Genomic DNA, 7,100 nt, shown 5'->3' with positions numbered 1-7,100 from the left:
TCCGCCTGTTAATAGCCCGGCCGCGCCGTGCCGCCGTGCCGTGACATCCGCCTGGAATAACAAGCGCCCGGGCTGCAGCATCAAGGGTAATTTGCCACGGGAAAGGTCATTTTACCTGCAAATTGTTTCCACATTCTCCACCAATGCAGAGTGATGGGCTCCTGCTCCGGGCTCGCAGTCAGGCGAGCAGCAGCCCTGTGCCGGAGAGGCGGTGAGCAAGGCCCCGGGGCCACGCAGGCTGTGCCAGAGCAGCCGTGGCAAACAGCCGGGGCTGGCACGGCGGGGAGCGGCACTAACAAGGCCGGCCGGACCGTGGCAAGGGCAGAGCAAGCTGCAGCTCCACTGAGCCTGGCCATCGCTCGGGCAAGGTGTACCTGGAGCTTGGAGCGTGCACAGGATTTGCACTTTGCATGGCTTCCCTGCTCCGTGCACAGCACCCGATTTGTACCCTCCTGCCCCAGGGAGCGTGCACGGGCAGGATTCATCCTTTGCATGGCTTCCCTGCTCCACGCACAGCGCCCAGTTTGCACGCTCCTGCTCCAGGGAGCGTGCATGGGCAGGATTCATCCTTTGCATGGCTTCCTGCACCATGCACAGCATCTGATTTGCCCCCTCCTGCTCCAGGGAGCGTGCATGGGCAGGATTTGCCCTTTGCATGGCTTCCCTGCTCCATGCACAGTGCCCAGTTTGCACCCTCCTGCCCGGGAGCGTGCACGGGCAGGATTTATCCATTGCACGGCCTCCCTGCTCCGTGCACAGCACCCATAGGAAACACGCACGGAGCAGGGGGTCCATCCCTGGGGTTCCCCCCACACCCCACTCACCGTGCGGGACCTCGGGCAGGTCGAAATCATTGGCATTCGCAGAATGCAGGTCAGTGGGGCAGCAGTCGCCGGCGGCGGGCGGCGGGGTGGGCGTGCGGGCTGCGTGCCGCGTGCCGTTGCGCCGGGGTGCCGGCGGGCTCTCCGCCTGGCAGCTGCAGCCGGCATGGGTGAAACCGCAGCGGCGGGCGCCGGGCGCTTGCAGACACTCCTCCAGCCAGCGGCAGAGCACGCTGCAGGTGAACTGGCTGGAGTTGTTGTTGTGATGAGCAGCACCTCCACGAAACGAAACTCCAGGGCTTGGGGGGCAGGAGGCGGGGGGCCGCCTCGGGCTCGGCCGCCAGGCACAGCTGCACAAAGTTCTTGTCGAAATGGAGGAAGGTGAAGGGCCCGCGCCCTCGCACAGCTCCAGCTCGGCTTCCTCTCCTCCTCCTCCTCCTCCTCTTCTGGCCGCTGGCGGGCAGGCAGGGGGCTGGCGGCCTCGCCACGGGGGTCGCAGGTGTAGTTGGCCAGGTAGTGGTCGAGCGGCAGCACCATGGGCGAGAAGTGGGTGCAGACCTGCTCCTCCCGGTTGAAGCGGAGGTAGAGCGAGTACTTGGTGGGGTCGGGGTTCTCCAGGGTCCAGGAGCAGCCAGAGGAGATGGTGGGGAAGAGGTCCTTGAGGGAGAAGGAGCCGTAGAGGACGCCGGAGGCCAGAGCGGAGCAGGCGCTGGGAGCCGGGTCGAAGCCCCGCGTGAGCCACAGGAGAGACGATATCACAGCCAGTAAGAGGGGACCAGCAGCGGTCATCCTATGGCATTTGCCCTGGGGGAGAGACAGATGGACAGACAGCAGACAGATGCTTACAGGAGGCATGCCGCTGCGGGCTCGCCACTGTGCCGGGGGGGTGCAGAGCTGGTACGGAGGGGGTCAGCGCCCTGCACCAAGCCCTGGCCAGTGTGGGAGCAGCATCCCAGCCGGTCCATGTCCCCAGCTGCCACCTTGCAAGCAGGGGACAGCCATCGGAGACCCCTGCCCCAGTCCCCCAGGCTGTGCCAAGGCAGCCCCCGGGCTGGGGAGCGTGCAGCACGGACCGGGGACTTTACCCCAAAACCACCAGAGCAGAGACCCGGCTCCCACCCTCGCAGCCGGCGGATCCCCACCGCAGCAACCCCCCCTGCCCTCGGCTCACCCGCCAGAGCCGGCCAAGCACAACCTGGGCAAGGAGCCACCAAACAGCTTCTGCCCAGACGGGGCTATAAAAAGCCTCGTAGCTATTGCTGGTGCCCCGGAGCACGGTGGGGACAGGCCAGCTGCTCAGCGGAGGAGCCCGGGGTGACGTGCTGGGGGTGCACGGGCACCTCAACAGCGTGGCATCCCCCCCCACCTGCCGCGAGAGCCCGGCACAGGGCGAGCAATCGTTAAAGTACATATTTCTTGGACACCACGCCGGGTACGCAGCAGCATCGCCGTGGATAGCTTTTTAATAACTCATTAATAAAATAATGCATGCAGTGGCCTTATTAAGCGGGACCGGAGCGTGGCTCTACAGAGGCTGAGGCCACCGCGCGCGTGTTGGCACCGCTCTGCCGGACCAGCCTGCGCCCTGGGGCAGCGGCGACGAGGGGGCAGCCCCGGGGAAGGCAGGGGACGTTCAGTAGGTGGCTGCAGGGGACAGATGCCATTCCAGAGGTTGATTTCCAAAAATCACCGCGGTCCCCGCTCCCCTCCATCCCAGCCATGCATGGGGGATGTTGAGCAGTCGGCACAACACAGGGATGCTCTTCTCCATCCCCAAACAACATCTCCTGCTCCCAAATCACCCCTGGCCGAGGCCCGGTACCGGGGCATCCCCCTGCTCATCGGGGAGAGCGCCTGAGCCTCGGTTGAGCCTGCGCCGAAGTCACGACGGACACATTAGAGAGCTAAAAATAACCCAGCTCTCATGCAACAGGCTGGCGCTGGCTCCTGCCGCCCCGGCAGCGCGGGGGCTCAGTACCGGCAGCCGGCCCCCGGCAGTGGCACGCAGGCATGGGGAGAAAGGGGCTGGGATGGAGCCAGCAGGAGCAGCCAGGCCTGGGGCCAGATCCAGGCAGGACCCCCCGATGTAAGCAGGGAGATCTGGGGCAGAAAAAAAACCCCCATTTCCCTGCAGCCGTTTCCAACCCTGGGAGACCCCGGGGAATTCAACAGGAGATCCCCCCAGCCGTGGCAGCAGCAGCAGGGAGTCAAGGGGCAGTCAGAGCGGGGAGCCCCACGGGCATCCCCCACTGATGCTTCTCAAGCACCCAGCAAGGACCTGGGGTCCCCCAGAGAGTCACAGCCCCCCCTGCTCCGGGAGAGCTGGGGATGGGAGGGAGGAGGAGGAGGTGGAGGAGGCGGCGGCAGAGGAGGAGGAGGTCAGGCAGGGACGCGCTGCCGCTCTGCAGCGAGCTCCTGGGGCTCCCGCAGCCTGGCAGGGACACAAGATGGTGCTTGCTTCCCTCGCCCGGGAGCAGCGAGGAGGATGCTCCAGCACCGCCATCTGCCCGTCCCTCCCGCCGGCTTCTGCCGGTGCCCAGCCTGCCTGCACGGCTGCCGCTGGGGCAAACCGGCTGCTAGAAAGCTCGGCAGGGACGGGCACAGCCGGGCAGCCCACTGCCCACTGCTGCAACTCCCTGGGCTCCCTGGTTTTAAACACGGCACCCTGCAAGATCCAGGTGCTCTGGACCACGGGAAGCCTCCCCCCACCCCAAAAACCTGCCGGGGCCAGGGCTGCGGTTGCCCGAGAGGCCGGCACTGCGCCGTAGCCGCTACTGAAGGCCAGGGCTCGTTAAGAGCAGATCAAATCTGATACAGCTCGTTCAGCACCAGCCCCGCTCCCTGCAGCGCTTGCTGTTGCTGCTGCAGTGAAAATATTTCATTGAGCTGCAAGCTGGGCCCGAGAAGATATTTAACATCTGGGGCACCGAGTCACCCGGCGGGAGCTGCCGAGCGGCTCGACGAGGGGCCACCGTCACCCCCTACCTGGCACCGCGGTGAGGACCTCACACCCCACAGTGTCGCCGTCCGCATGCTCCGGCAAGGGTGAGCCCAGCCTCGCCGGGGTGCCAGGGCACGGCCCCGCTGCCCATCGCCCCTCCAAAACGGCCTCGGTCCATGCAGAAGAAACCGCCTGGCACCAGCATCTGCATCCTGGCACCGCCGGCAAAACCTGCTGATGGGGGGATGCCAGCTGCCCCCAGGGACCTGCTGCACCCAGCCGCCTTGCTGGGCTGCTGTGGGAGCGGGCGCTGCTCCCCGGGGATGGCACCCGGAGCACGGCTGGCACAGGCTGGCATGCTCACCCACTGCAGGCACCCGCTCCAGCCCCTTCCATTTGCCTTTGTTCCCCGCCCGGGCGCAGGGAAGGGGGTGGGTTTTTAATTAAAGCTTTTAAAGAGCCATCACAGAGCCAGGGAAGCGACCATGTGGAAGCGACATCCCAGGCTCCCCATCCTCAGAAGTTGGAGCACAGTCCCTTTCCATCGCTGCCATCGCATCCCTCCTGGCTCCGGTAACCGACAGGATCCGACCAGGGCTCGCATCTCCCTCGCCAGCAGCCGCGGCACAGCAGGAGGAGGCACTGCTCCACACCAGCCCTGCTTGTGCCGCACAAACAGGTTGTTTCCCTGAAAATGCTTCGCCTGAATGGAGGATTTTGGCGGGGACCTGGTCCAGCTCCATCCTCCCGGCACGACGGGGGCCGGCTCCTGACCATCACGCTTCTGCTCGGCGCAGCCGCCCCTCTCCAACCAGGCAAAGCCAGAAACAACCAGACAGCCCCAAAAGTGATAAACAGGCAGCACTAAATCCTGCTAGCATTAATAATCTGAGAAATGATTAATAGCAAAGTAAAGGAGATTTGGGTTTTGAGAGACACGGTTTTTAACCCGACAGCATTCTTTTAATAGGCTGTAGAAAATACACAATCCGTGAGAATTCCTAACATGAGGATGGCTCGGGACAAGGGCACGACAGTAAGGAGGGGCCGGGCAGTCCTGGGTGTTGAACCACGGTGGGAATGGCCTCGCTCCCTGCTGAAAGGCGACAGCAGCTGGGGAGAAGCAGGCTGGCCGGCGGCACGGCACGGCACGGCCATGCGGCCACGAAACGGGCTCCATCCCGTGGGAGCACATCCCCGCCTGTCCAGAAGTGATGCCGACGAACAAAGCGCTGTAACAAGCTCTTCCTGCCGGGCGAGTCCGCGACCCTCCAGTTTCCAGGATCTTCACTCGCGGTTCAAAGGCATCTGGGAACTTCAAAGCCACCTCCGCACTCAGCCCTCGCCGCTCTGCGCCCGTCCTTCCAGCGCGAGGGACCCCCAGCCCCAAGCCCCTGCCTGGCCCTCAGCAGCACCAACACAGCCTCTCTGCCAACTAATTAGTGCCGTGAGCATCGCTGGGCGAAAGTACCGGAGTAACTCCACTGAGATCACAGCCTTCAGCCCTCGGCCCCCCCCCGCCCCCAAAAACACGGCTTCCTGCAAGGCATGTGCATGCACATGCGTGTGCACGCGTGGGCTCCCGTGCACGCACAGGCACTTGGCGGGGAGAGGGGTATCCGTGCTGCTTCCACCCACCGCGGCACAATCCCCCCGGCGCCCGGGACCACATTTCTCCCCCTCTGTGCTCCCACATCTCCCCCTTCCCCGCGCACTCCCCCTCTCCCTCTGGCTTCCCCGGCGCGCTGCCACCACCTTTCCTGAAGCAGGCAGGCTGGCAGCAGCGCCGAGCTGTAATTAATGGTGCCGCTTTGCCAATCACTGGCTCAGCCTCGCTAGCACTGGCAAGCACAGGCCTTTTTATTTATTTTACTTAACTGCTGTTGGTAAAACTCCACTCCAAAAGCAAGGCCAAGAGACAGCACAGTGAAATCTCCACCAGGATTAGGGATTACGCTCTGCCAGGGAACAGCGTGTGCTGCCTCCCCCTCCGCGGCTGCGAGGGTCCCTGGAGGCGAGCCCCACCCCCCCCCCCCCGTAGCAGGGCACCCGCAGGGGCTGCAGCAGCCGCGGCTGCTCCCGCTGCTCTCCAACAGCCTCTTCCGAGTAGTTTCCGTGTCGCTGGGATGCAGCTCTCTCTTCTCCGTCAGCTCCATCCTGCCCTGGCACTGTACGGCAAAGGGATGGGGGCTGAGAGCCCCAGGAGGGCTCCAAAGCGGGGGTCCGAGTCGCAGGGGTGGCAGCAGGAGGGTGGTAGCCTGGATGTGCGCTCACACCAGAGGGGGATTTTTTTTTTTTGTAAGCCACCATCTCAGCCAGACCCAGATCCACCGGGAGCCTCCGAGGTACACCGAGGAGGAGAAGGGGCCTGGCTCCATCCTGCTCTTGGAGGACATCAAGAACAAACAGACGGGACGAGAGCGGGGGGGATGCGATGGCCCTCGCGAGCACCGAGGATCGACGGAGCCCCTGAGGTTTGGCAACCGAGCCGGGTGGCCCAGAGCCAGCCCCGTCCCCATTAGAGGACGGCACTGTGGTAGGAAATGAGTTTGCAGGGCCTCGGTCCAAATTCCTGTGGAGAAGCGTTGAGGTGTCGCAGCAGCCCAGACCTGAGGGCTGTGCGGGGGCAGCGGGGGCTGGACCAGGGCTAGCAGCTTGTCCCATGGTCTGTGCATCCATCTGTCCAAGCATCATCTTCCTCCGGGCAGGGGGAGCCCATCTTGCAGCCCCCTTCCAGCCTGGAGCACAAGGACTCGGCAGCGATGGGAACAGCACAGGCAAAGGAAAACCCATCTATTCCCACTGCTCTGTGCGGGAGGCTGGTGCCAGGGCAGGGCTGTCGGCAGCCCGCCGGCGAGGACAGAGCCCACTGCAGCTCTCCAGGAAAAGCCCAGCACCCCCTGGCCCAACGCCTGTCACCGGCACGGCAGAGGTGTCACGCCGGGCACAAGAGCTGCGCTGCTGGAGGTCCTTAAAGATGTCGAGAAGAGCCGGAGGCAGCCGGGAAGAGCAGGCAGCGCGTCCCAGCCAGTGCTGGAGCACCTCTGCCACGCAGCTGCCGGTCGGAGAGCAAGCCGCCCACGGTGCCAGCTGCGTATCCATTTTCTCTCCAGCACAGACCAAATTTGTAGGATCCCGGCTTCTTGCAGACTCCTTGGATCAAAGCAGGGTCAAGCTGGCTTGACAAGCAACGGGGCAGGCCTTGAAGAGGAGCCGCTGCCAGGCTCCAGGCTCCAGCACAGAGGGGCTGGCACTGCCCCACGACCAACGCCAGCATCCGCCGCCGTCCGTGCCGCTGGTAATGAACCCCACTGGGAAACGGGGCACCGAGCCTTCCC

The sequence above is a fragment of the Gymnogyps californianus genome, chromosome 22 (genome assembly GCF_018139145.2).
Source record: "Gymnogyps californianus isolate 813 chromosome 22, ASM1813914v2, whole genome shotgun sequence".
Lineage (NCBI taxonomy): Eukaryota > Metazoa > Chordata > Aves > Accipitriformes > Cathartidae > Gymnogyps > Gymnogyps californianus.
This window is presented reverse-complemented; position numbering follows the sequence as displayed.